Raw genomic sequence first — 12,259 nt, 5'->3', positions numbered from 1 at the left:
TAAACTAAAGAATTTTCTATTTTTTTTGGTAGAAGGGTAAATTTGATGTTTCTATTGACTAGGGACTTGTTAAAAAATGTTTTTTTTTTTATTTTAATCTCTGGTAATTTGTTAAAAGTAATTTGGATTCCAGTAATTTTTAACAGTTTTAAAATTTGATGCTGTTGACAAGTTTTATCTTTTTTAAATGCATTTTCATAGATATTTTTAGTGAAAAATTGGAAGTAACTGCAGCGAGGAGTGATAGCTAGAATCCATTTTAAAATTAAAGTGAGAAGTCATTTCAAGAGATGTTTAAGAGGCCAATTCTACAGGGACTGGTGATAGATTAAATTGAGACAGGGAGCAGTTTAACAAGACTCAGGTTTTGGCAAATAAATATATGGATGTAAGCTCTAGGAAAAAGCCTATGCTAGAAATAAGAACTTGAAAGTCATGTCCCAGTCAGTTGCCATCTGAAAGCGGAAAGTCAAGAATAGAAGACCCCAAAGCATTTACTCTCCTCATGTGGTGAGTCTTGAAATATGTCAAAAGATAACCCAATGTTATGCTGAGCGAAATAAGTCAATCAGAGAAAGACATGTATCATATGACCTCACTGATATGAGGAATTCTTAATCTCAGGAAACAAACTGAGGGTTGCTGGAGTGGGGGGTGGGGTGGGAGGGATGGGGTGGCTGGGTGATAGACACTGGGGAGGGTATGTGCTCTGGTAAGCACTGTGAATTGTGCAAGACTGTTGAATCACAGATCTGTACCTCTGAAACAAATAATGCAATATATGTTAAGAAAAAAAAAAGAAGAAGAAGAAGGTAGCGGGAGAGGAAGAATGAAGCGGGGGAAATTGGAGGGGTAGACGAACCATGAGAGACGATGGACTCTGAAAAACAAACTGAGGGTTCTAGAGGGGAGGGGGGTGGGAGGATGGGTTAGCCTGGTGGTGGGTATTGAGGAGGGCACATTCTGCATGGAGCACTGGGTGTTATAAGCAAACAGTGAATCATGGAACACTACATCAAAAACTAATGATGTAATGTATGGGGATTAACATAACAATTTAAAAAAGTAAAAAAAAAGATAACCCAAGTGAACCGAATTTTGCTCTGTGTGGCACAACTTACACTTTTTAAAACAGCAATAATGACTGAATTTCTTCCCTGCCTTCCAAGGGTCTCTCACATCACCCATTTTTTCCTTAACCACAACCACTGTTCAAATAGAATCCCATTCACCTTGAATTCTCGTGTGCTTTATTAACTTGGAATAAGTCGGTTGGTTTCCCAACATTATAAAGTGGGGACTTCAGTGAGGAGGTGACAATTCAGCAGAGCATAGTGCACAATGTAGGGCTCTGGGACTCCCATCCGCTTCTCACCACCTTCCTTCCCTCCTTCCCTTTCATTGTCAGAGTCTCATCTCTTGCCACCCTTATTATTATGACTGTCTCTTATTGGTCTCTCAGAACCTTGCTTTACTCCGTTCTTTTTTTTTTTTTTTAAGATTTATTTATTTATTTGAGAGAGAGAGAGAACATGAGTGGGGGGAGGAGCAGAGGGAGAGAATCTTTCAAGCAGACTCCACGCTGAGCATGGAGCTGATGTGGGGCTCTATCCCATGACCCATGAGATCATGATCTGAGCTGAAACCAAGAGTCAGATGCTTAACCGCTTAATTTACTGAGCCACCCAGATGCCCTTACTCCTTTCTAATCCATTCTTCATCACCTATTAGATTTACTCATTTGTTTTTCCTGAAGTGGAATAACAAGCTCAAGGCTTGGTTCTCACCTTAATCTTCAGGGAAAATCACAACCTTCCCCAGTCTTCCTCCACAAAAATGGGAAAATTTGGTTTGCCTTGCCTTGCATCCTTCATAATAGAAAAGAGTAAAGGAGACAAGGTATATGAAAGTAAACACAAATTCTGCACATATGATGGTATGTTACACTAGTTGGAGTAATACTAGCAGTGTAAGAGAAACTCTGGCAGCTTAATAGCTTATCAAAGTAAGATTTATTTTTTCCCTCCAATGAGTAGGACTTACATTGATCCAGGGTCTCTGGCTTCTTTCTACCCAGCTTTCCCCAGCACCTCATAATTCTTCACTCTGCCAGCAAACAAGGGAAGGGACAGGAAGAATCACCCATGGGAGGCTTTTAAGGGCAAAGATTGCAAATCATGTATATCACTTCCGATCCTATCCAGTTAACCAGAATTCAGTCACATGGCCATGCTTAACTGGAGGTTGGGAAATTTTGTTTAGCTGTTTACATAGAATGAGAAAGAAATGGACTTTGATGAACACACAACAATCTGCCATTTCATGACATTCCTATAATTCTACTGGGTGAAGGGGGTACCGATATAATAAATATCTGTCTTAAAGAAAGTCAGTCATTGGGATGACCCAAACATATAAATGACCAACTAGAATTTAAGATAAAATAAATGCTAAGTTTTAGGTTCAAAGTGCTTAGGACTTATAGTACACCAGGACTTACTAAGAGCCTAAATGCCATAGCCATTTCTGTGTACTTATTTATTATATACCATCCTTATATTTATAGAAGGAAAACACTCAGGTTCAATTAAGTTGGATTAGTCACCAAAATCCGAATGACTATGTATAATGGCAGATCTGCACTCAAGCCCAAGATGAAGGAGTGATTGATTTTGCCTGGGGATTTGAGGGAAGAATGTTTGATGGAAGAAACATTTCGAATTGGTCTTGAAGGACAAGTACATAACTGACAGAGTGAAAATTTTTTAAAGTAAATCAGGATTTATTACTCCCAGCTTAAAAACCACTGATGCTTCCATCACACTTGGAATGTAATCCAAACTGCTACTTACATTGACTTGCAAAACCTATGTATCTGGTTTGGGACCACCCCTATGAACTCATCTTGTCCCCCCACCTTGTCATCACCATTCTAGTCCCTGACCCATTGTCAATAACTCAGTTGACTGTTTCCTTTGCCTGGAATGCTCTTACTCTTGACCTTCATGTGTCTCAGAGAGCCTTTCCCTGACACTTCATTGTTCTCTATTATCTCACTCTGTTGTAATTCTCTTCCCAACATTTATCATTATCTGATATCTCTCTCTCTCCCCCTCTCTACTTCCTCCCTCCCTCCCTCTCTTCCTTCTTCTTTCTACTCTCTGCCATCAGAATGCAAACCCCTTGAAAACATGAAGCTTCTCTATCTTGTTCACTGCCAAACCAAAACAATATGGCTCAAAATGACTTGCTAAATAAATGAGCCCTGTTTCGACAGGTTGAGAAATGGGGGGAATAAAGATATTAGAGATAGAAGGTAGCTTCGAGAGCCAAGGCAAGTTGTATATCAATATAAGGGGTTATGTACTTTCAAACCTCACATTTTTCTCTTAAATCTGAATATGACATATTCTCCTGTTTTATAAGACCCGGGTGTCTGTTGGTGGAATATTGTGTGCTGTTGGTGGAAGATTATGTGCAATATCTGGTACTTGTTCTTTCAAAAAAGACTTAATGATGCTTGGGATATTTCTAAAAAGGACAAGGGCCAGGAGAGGCTGCTGTACAATTCCAGACTAAAAATATCAGGATTGTTTTGCCTTGAAATATTAGGTTGAGAAGAGGTGGGAACAAAATCTGAAGTGATTTGGAGAAAATAAACATAGTTTTATTCAGTAAAACCCAGCATCCTATTTTTCAGACTCCTATTAAACCTTGAGAGAAGACATATTTAGGGCAAATAAAATATCATAACCCTTCATTTGCATAACACTATGTTTATAAAATTTTTTCTTTTCTTTCTAAATATGCACACAACATCTGTATGCTGAGTATAATTATTCCTATTCTATAAATTGAGGATATCAAGGCTCTGAGACGTAGTTTGCTGGAATTTCTTGAGGAAAAGAATCATGTCTAATTTATCCTTTTAATGTTGTTTGTAAATTTAAAAAAGAAGGAAGGAAGGAAGGAAGGAAGGAAGGAAGGAAGGAAGGAAGGAAGGAAGGAAGGGACAAATGTCTATTAAATTGAATTGGATAAAGCTCATATAAATAAGAAATAGGTTTCCTAAGAATGTCTTGCCACTGGATACCCATTTCTTCATCATTAAAGGTGAAGAGAGGTAATTTACTTTTTTTTTTTTTTTTGCTCCAAAGTCCAAAAGGCCCTCAACCCTGAAAAATAATGAGCAGAATGAACTCAGAAATTTAAATTGCAACCAAAAAGATGTTAACATCTCTAAACTGAGCCTGGAGGAAATTAGTCTTAGAAGGAAGAAGATTGAGAGATCCTTGTTTCAACATCTTGACAAGATGATGGAATAACATAAGATCCTTTTCCTCAAATCAACCCTGTAAAATCTAAGCAAGAGGGAAGCAACAAACCCAAAACTGTTAGTTTTGGTTCTGGCCAAGACTGAGTAAGCACACTTTGTCCTGTCTCTCCCACACCATGCAATGAAAAACCCTGGACAGAATGCACAGAGTAGCTATCTGAAGAATATTTATAAAAATAAAATAAAAGTGGTAACAGGCAGATTGGGGAAGGAAACAGAACTCGAAATAACACCAAACCAGTGATGACTTTCCTCTTTTTCCTCCTCCGGTATTTCTTAGCCTGGATTCAAAGACAGCCGAAAACTCCTAAGTATTCACCAGATGTGAGCTCTGTATTAGTTTGCTAGAGCTGCCAGAACCCAGGAACACACGCCGGGTGCCTTAAAAAAAAAGTAGAGATTTATTATCTCACAGTTCTGGAGAATAGAAGTTCAAAATCAAGGTGTCCACAGTATGGGTTCCTTCTAAGTGTTGGGGAGGAAGGATTTCTTTCAGCCTCTCTTTAGCTTGTGGATGGCTGTCTTTTCACATCATCTCCCTTTTATATGTACTGATGTCCAAACTTCCCTTTTTATGAGGACACCAGTCATGTTAGATTAGCATACCATCCTACTTCAGTGTGACCTTATCTTAGCAGAACTAATTACATCTGCAATGATCTTCTTTTCTTTTTTTTTTTAAGATTTTATTTATTTATTTGAGAGAGAGAGAATGAGAGACAGAGAGCACAAGAGGGAAGAGGGCAGAGGGAGAAGCAGACCCCCTGCTGAGCAGGGAGCCCGATGTGGGACTCGATCCCGGGACTCCAGGATCATGACCCGAGCCGAAGGCAGTCGCTTAACCAACTGAGCCACCCAGGCGCCCTGATCTTATTTTCAAATAAAGTCATGTTCTGAGGTGTGAGGGTTAGGACTTTGACATAGGAATTGAGGGTGGGGGTTCAATTCAACCCATTTAAAAAGATTTAAAAAATAAGATTTAAGGTTTAAAAAACAAACAACAACAAAAAAACACCTTTTCTTTCTGGACCAAGGAGCAGGAAAGAAGGTTCCCGTGGGTCAGAGAGAATGGTAGAGTCCCCTGCTTTTGGTTTTGTCTTGTTTTTCCTTCTCTCCCACTCCAGTCTCCAGGCAATCCCATAGCAAATAGTAGTGGGAAGACTGGCAGCCATGACAGGCAGGCACCTACACCTCTAAGGGAGAAGAAGCCATACTGACCAGAAAACTGTGGCACTGAGAGAGTGGGAGGTGTTCCTTCTTATCATTCTATATACCTTGGCTTTTTGGCCCTGATGTAGACTCAGTCTCAGGAAGTACATGGCAGAGCTGGGAACCTACAATATCATTTCTTAGACAGAAAACAAAGGTGGGGGTGGGGAGGGCTGAATGGTTGGATGGGATGGATATTGGGAGCCAGAATGTATCAGGAAAATCACCAAAGGGAAATAAAGGGATCCCATAAAGTCTCTTGGTGAACTCTTGGTCTCACCTTCAAGCTGTGCATTCATGGAGCTTCGTCCTAAATTGCATACAAAAGTCCTTGAGAATTGAACTATGGGATAAATTCCCACCCAGGCCCCAGACTAGCCACCACATGATACACACATGGGACAGGTCTAAGTGAGCCTCCAAAGGCTTTGAAAATTAAGACTGCATTGGAACCACAACCCAGAGAGAAGACCAGTAAGAATTTGTGGTCTTAAACTAGGATAATTCCCTGCTGAAACAAACAAAAAATATTCCCTATAAGATTTAAATAAGGCTCAGACCCTTGCAATATTGAAAATGTCCAAGACATTATCCAAAATTATAAACAAAAGAATGAGGAAACCATAATATCTTGTAAGAAAAAAAGTCATCAACAGATATTAATGCTGAGATGATAGAGATATTGGAATTATTATAGATAAAGGCTTTAAAGAAATTAATTTAACCATGCTCTGCAAAGTAAGGGTAAACACTTTGGAAATAAAAGAAAGTGGAGCGCTTGGGTGGCTCAGTCAGTTAAGCGTCTGACTCTTGATCTCAGCTCAGGTCTTGATCTCAGAGTCCCAAGTTCAAGCCCCATTTTGGGATCCACACTGGGCATGGAGCCTATGTAAGAAAGAAAGAAAAAGAAGAAAAGAAAGAAAGAAAGAGAGAAAGAGAGAAAGAGAGAAAGAGAGAAAGAGAGAAAGAGAGAAAGAGAGAAAGAAAGAAAGGAAGGAAGGAAGAAAGAAAGAAAGGAAGGAAGGAAGGAAGGAAGGAAGGAAGGAAGAGAGAAAGAATAGAAAGGACGTATCACTAGATAAATAGAAGTTATAACAAAGAATCAACTGGAAAATGTAGAACTGAAAAATAACACTTTTCACTGAATGGGCTCAGTAGCAAAATTGAGATGACAGAGGAAAAAGTCAGTAAACTTGTTGACAGAGCAATAAAAATTATCCAGTTTTGAAGAATAGAGAAGGAGAATGATTGAAAAAGAAATAGAGCCTTAGGACTGGTGAGACAATACCAAAGAGGCTAAGAGTTATGCCATAAAAACTCCAGATGGAAAAGAGAAAGAGTGTGGGGAAGAAAAATCTCTTAAAGAGATAATGGCTAATATCTTCTCAAATGTGGCCAAAGACTTAAACTTAAGTAATAATTGTAACATTGAATTATTTATTATCGTTGTTGTTATTACTGACATTTATTGAGCACTTTGTATGTTCTGGGACTTGTTTTAAGTCCTTTACACGCGTATTTAGTCTTCAAGGAGTAACACATAGAAATTCTTGCCCAAGGTCACGGAGGTATTAAGTGGTAAAGACAAGAAACAAATTTAAGTAGTCTGTGTCTGGTGAAAAAGCTCTTAACCACAATGTAACATACTCTCTGGCTCGTCTAGTGGGTCAATCTCTCCTCTGCACTTAAGATTCTCAATGGCAGTTACTTTGTGTGCTGTACTATGATTTTTTTTCAAGTATGTGTAGTTCTTGGTGTAGTATCTAATATATGGAGGCTCAAAACATTCAAGGGAGAGAAGAAGAATAACTATAATACAGGGTTGTTTTAGTCTGTCTGGGCTGCTATCACAAAATACCACACACTAGATGGCTTATAAACAACAGAAATTGTTCTGAAGGATGGAAGTCCAAGATCAGGGTGCCAGCATGGTTGGGTGAGGGCTGTTTTCTGATTGCAGACTTCTCGTTATGTCCTCATGTGGCAGAAGGGGTAAAGGAGCTCTCTGAGCCCCCTTTTATAAGGGAACAAATCTTATTCATGAGGCCCCTGACCTCATGATTTAATTCCTTCTCAAAGGTTCCACCTCTTAATACCATCACATTGGCATTAGGATTTCAGCATATGAATTTAAGGGGGGACATAAACACTCAGACCATAACAAGGGTGAAAGTTATTTGTGAACCTGATTTACTATCTAATAAGACGATATTTTTTTAATGACCCTGAGATCACAACCGGAGCCAAAATCAAGAGTCTGTTGCTTAACCAACTGAGCTATCCAAGCACCCCTCTGCTGACACTCTTATATCCCAAATTATCTAGTAGGCTTCTGGTACATATAGCTGCTTAATTTTAAAAATTTTGTAGTTTGATGAAATAGGATAAGACTACACCTTCCATTAAAAAAAAAAAATGGTGTTATAGAAAGATGCCCTGCCTCTAGCGCTAACTAGTTTCCTACTCTTAGGAAAGTCAAAAGTCACTTAACCTTTGGAGACTCAGCATCTTTTCTTAAACTAAGGAGCGAACATTCCAGTGCCCAACTAGGGTATATTGTGAAGATTGATGGGGTCATGTCTGTGAAATGCTTTGGAGAGCACTATGCAAATGACATTTCATTTGCTTTAACTCATCAAGAGGCAGACAGGAATAAGCAAAGCATACTAGAGAAAGAGCTTGACAGGCTAGGGGAGGGAGAGACTAACTCCAGCTGGGAGCATTGAAGGTATGTGGGTAAAGACTAAAACAAGCTGGGAAGGAATTGTTTCATTAGAAAGGAGGCCAAGGCCAGAGTTAGAGAGCTGTGTCCTTGCATGGTGAGCTCCCACCGCGGGAACTTACTTCTGACCTCCTCCTTCTCCCTGAAGCTTGGAAGAGATATGATCTCAGGGAATATGCTCAAAATCACTGCAAGCATTTGGAACACTTTGTAATCCCAAGAGAGAGAGAACACCACACAGATGAAAAGCAGAGATGAGGGAGGTTTTGAGATGAGCAGGCTTTTTATAAAATGTCTTTGATTTTTTTATATTTTTTTTAATTTGGGAGGAGCTTTTCTTTTCCAAACTGAACCAAATTAGATTCTAGTCCAGTTGGGGAAACTAACAGTTGTGCCTTCTACTCTGCTTTAGCACAGATTTCATGCCAGTGTTTTTCAAACTTCAGTGTGAATGTGAATACCTTGAGGAGCTTATTTAAGGAAAAAAAAAAAATGACTCCCAGGCTGCATCGCCAGGGCTGTTGATGCAGGGTCTACCTGGAGTTGGACCATAGTTCTTCATTTTGACACGTAACCAGGTGCTCCATATGTAGATGTCCATTCTAACTGTGGACAAGACCGAAGATCGGTCCATGCCAAAGCTGAGGGCATAGTATTTGGCACTCGAAGTAGTTCCAACATTGCTTAGACTCCCTTCCAAGAACAGCAGCTTTGGGATGTCCAGAGAGGGAGATTTGAAATCCATGTTGGATTTTTCAAATTGCTTTATTTTATTCTTTGCATTTTCTTCCACTCAGAAGCAAGAGTTTAAAAAACCAGATCCTGGCTTTGCAGTTGTTGCTGGCCCAGAGTCACCTGCACCACCCCACCATAGTCAACTCAACCCCATTGAGTCCTTTGACATCCCTGTGGATGGTGAGCCCTTGGGCCATGTTTCCCTTCGAGCTGTTTGCAGACAAAGTTCCAAAGACAGCAGCAAACTTTCATGCTCTGAGCCCTGGGGAAAAAGGACTTGGTTATAAAGGTTCCTGCTTTCACAGGATTATTCTGGGATTTCTGTGCCAGAGTGGTGACATCATATGCCATAACAGAACTGACAACAAGTCCATCTATGGGGAGAAAGCTGATGATGAGAACTTCATCTTGAATATAGGGGTCCTGGCATCTCGTCCATGGCAAAGGCTGAACCCAACACAAATGGTTCCCAGCTTTTCATCTGCACTACCAAGCCTGAGTGGTTGGATGGCAAGCAGGTGGTCTTTGGCAGGTGAATGAGGACAGGAATATTGTGGAATCCATGGAGCACTCTGGGTCCAGGAACGGCAAGAACAGCAAGAAGATCACCATTGCTGACTGTGGACAAATCTAACAAATTAGACTTGTGTTTTATCTTAACTACCAGACCATTCCTTCTGTAGCTCAGGAAAGCACCCCATCACCCCCATCTGTTTGAAATATCCTATAATTTTTGTGCTCTTGCTGCCATTCTCTGGGTTTCATGTTTTCCTTACTTCCCTCCAAGTCTAGCTGGATTGCAGAGTTAAGTTTATGATAGTGAAATAAAAACTAAACAACAACAAAACCAGATCTCATTAGTCAATTTTTACTTTAAACTCACTTAAGACCTTGGCCACTGCACTATCCAGTCCAGGAAGCAGTATAATGATGGTCTTTAGAAAACAAGTTGAGGACACAGTTTTGTTTTCATACCAAGCCAAATGCAGTATGCAACAGTCTTTTTTTCAATCCCAACCCCGCAAAAAAGAGAGGAAGAAACAATCAAGAACTCAACAAATAAAATGAAATTTACCTCCCTTTTATATTTTGGTGATGAAAAATGTTTCAAAGCCCACGGAACTCTCACAGAAATAATAATTACCTTCTGTTTTCCTGGGGTAAGCATGGGGACATTTGGATTGTAATGGTCTCATCAGAGTTGTATAAACTGCAGCATAAGCAATAAAATTTCCCTGAACATCTGGGCTTTGTCTACCCTTTACAGAGTTTGTGAGCATCACATAAAGAAGACGTTAGGATGTTTTTATTTCAGGCCTTAGGGTGGTAACAGGGGTCCTGTAATGAAGTTACATCAAGTCTGAATCTCCGGAAGTCACCTGTGAAAACTACTCTCGAAGCAGCTCATGGCCTGAAGTCAAAGATGTGCCCAACTGAATCACGTCTTTCCAGGAAAAACTCACTTCTCAGCCCTACAGCTCTGCTTACTCCAGTTCTCCTCGTGGAGAACACTGATACTAAAGAACATTTACCCGGGGCCAAGGAGTGTATTGGGAACTTCACAACTGTCACACGATTTCATTCACCCTACAGACCCATGGGGCTACCAGTACTATTTCTATTTTATAAATGAGAGAACCAAGACTCAAACAGGTTACATAACTTGCTTAATACATACAGATAGTAAATGGTAAGATAATAATCCAGAATTGCCTGAGTCATGCCCAAATTGCAAAATTCCACTTCATGATCACCCTGCTAGAAAGTCTATATAACCCTGCCCCCTTCAATTTGAGTAGACAATCCTTTTTCTTCCCCATTGTAGCATGTGTGTAACTAACAGGAACCACAGTCTGGAAGATGTTGTAATTTGGGATTCATTTAATTGTTCCTACCAGTAGGCTGTAAGTTGGAGAGAAGAAACCACATCTGATGATATAACTTTTGGCACCAGACATAGCAAAGTACATATTCTGGTTCCAACACTTACTACCTATGCTTACCAGGCACAAGTTTCTGTCTGTTGTTGTTTTACTTTTTTTTTTTTTTTTTTTAAAGTAGGCTCCATGCCCAGCGTGGAGCCCAATGCAGGGCTTGAAATCATGACTCTGAGATCAAGACCTGAGCTGAGATCAAGAGTCAGACACTTGGGCGCCTGGGTGGCTCAGTTGGTTAAGCGACTGCCTTCGGCTCAGGTCATGATCCTGGAGTCCCTGGATCGAGTCCCGCATCGGGCTCCCTGCTCGGCGGGGAGCCTGCTTCTCCCTCTAACCCTCCCCCCTCTCATGTGCTCTCTCTCTCTCATTCTCTCTGTCTCAAATAAATAAAAAAAATCTTAAAAAAAAAAAAAAGAGTCAGACACTTAACCGACTGAGCCACCCAGGTGCCTCTGTTTTACATTTTTGAGCCACAGTTGTCTTATATGTAAAATGGAAATAATAATCCTGCCTCACTGTATGTTTTAAGTGAAAATATGTGAAATGCATCTAGAATATATCTGCTACTTAGCACATGCTCCACAAATAGTCTCCTCGTGACTCTCTTTACTGCCAATGTGCTGGGAGCGTAACAGGTATTCAGTAGGTGCTATTGTCTGACAAATACATTCATGTGGAGAAGCTGAAGGGACCCAGTGATCAACATTCTTCTTTCTCAGGCAAGTTCTAAACCAAACAAAGAACAAGACAAAGGAATGAAGTTCTTGGAGGTTGAAATATTGATTAGTGATAAGATGATTAAATCAGACAATTCAGTTTATATGTTTAGGGCAGGTAGGCTTAGACTGAACTAAAACTAAACCCCACAATCAGGTACCTTTACTCACTCTTCCATAGGCGAGAGTGCAGAGCCACAGGCCTACCAGGCTGAAGCTACAGTGCAGTCCCTACAGGAGGCAGGAGGAAGGGGCTGGCCCATTTGTGCCCAGCATCTTTTCCAAGCCCACTGACTAGGTAACTCTTCCCTCCTTGCTAGTGAATGAGTGAAGAGTGGACCATCATCTAGAAATATCCAGGAAAAGTCTTTCTCATGGGGACCATGAGGGCAGAGGAAGTTCGCAACCCAACATCCCAAATGACTGCCTGAATGTCAGCAACCTTCCATTGCCCCCATGTCTCCATGCAACAACCTGGACTCACAGTACCCAGACCCCATTCCACCTCCTTCACCAGCCCTCTCAGCTGGGAGAATTGCAAGAGCTAATCAAGAACTCAAACTACCCTTGTGAGGCCTGATTCTGACCTTGTGATTCAGTCACT

At 40.4% G+C, this 12,259-nt stretch overlaps 1 pseudogene; it reads left to right on the top strand.

Annotated features, from left to right (window-relative positions):
• Positions 1-9,636, top strand: part of LOC110579177 — a 117,840-nt pseudogene extending 108,204 nt beyond the window's left edge.
• Positions 9,637-12,259: the final 2,623 nt, after the last annotated feature.

This window comes from Neomonachus schauinslandi, chromosome 4, assembly GCF_002201575.2.
Source record: "Neomonachus schauinslandi chromosome 4, ASM220157v2, whole genome shotgun sequence".
Lineage (NCBI taxonomy): Eukaryota > Metazoa > Chordata > Mammalia > Carnivora > Phocidae > Neomonachus > Neomonachus schauinslandi.
Note: the sequence above shows the minus strand (reverse complement) of the source record. Positions and strands in the feature narration are given on the sequence as shown.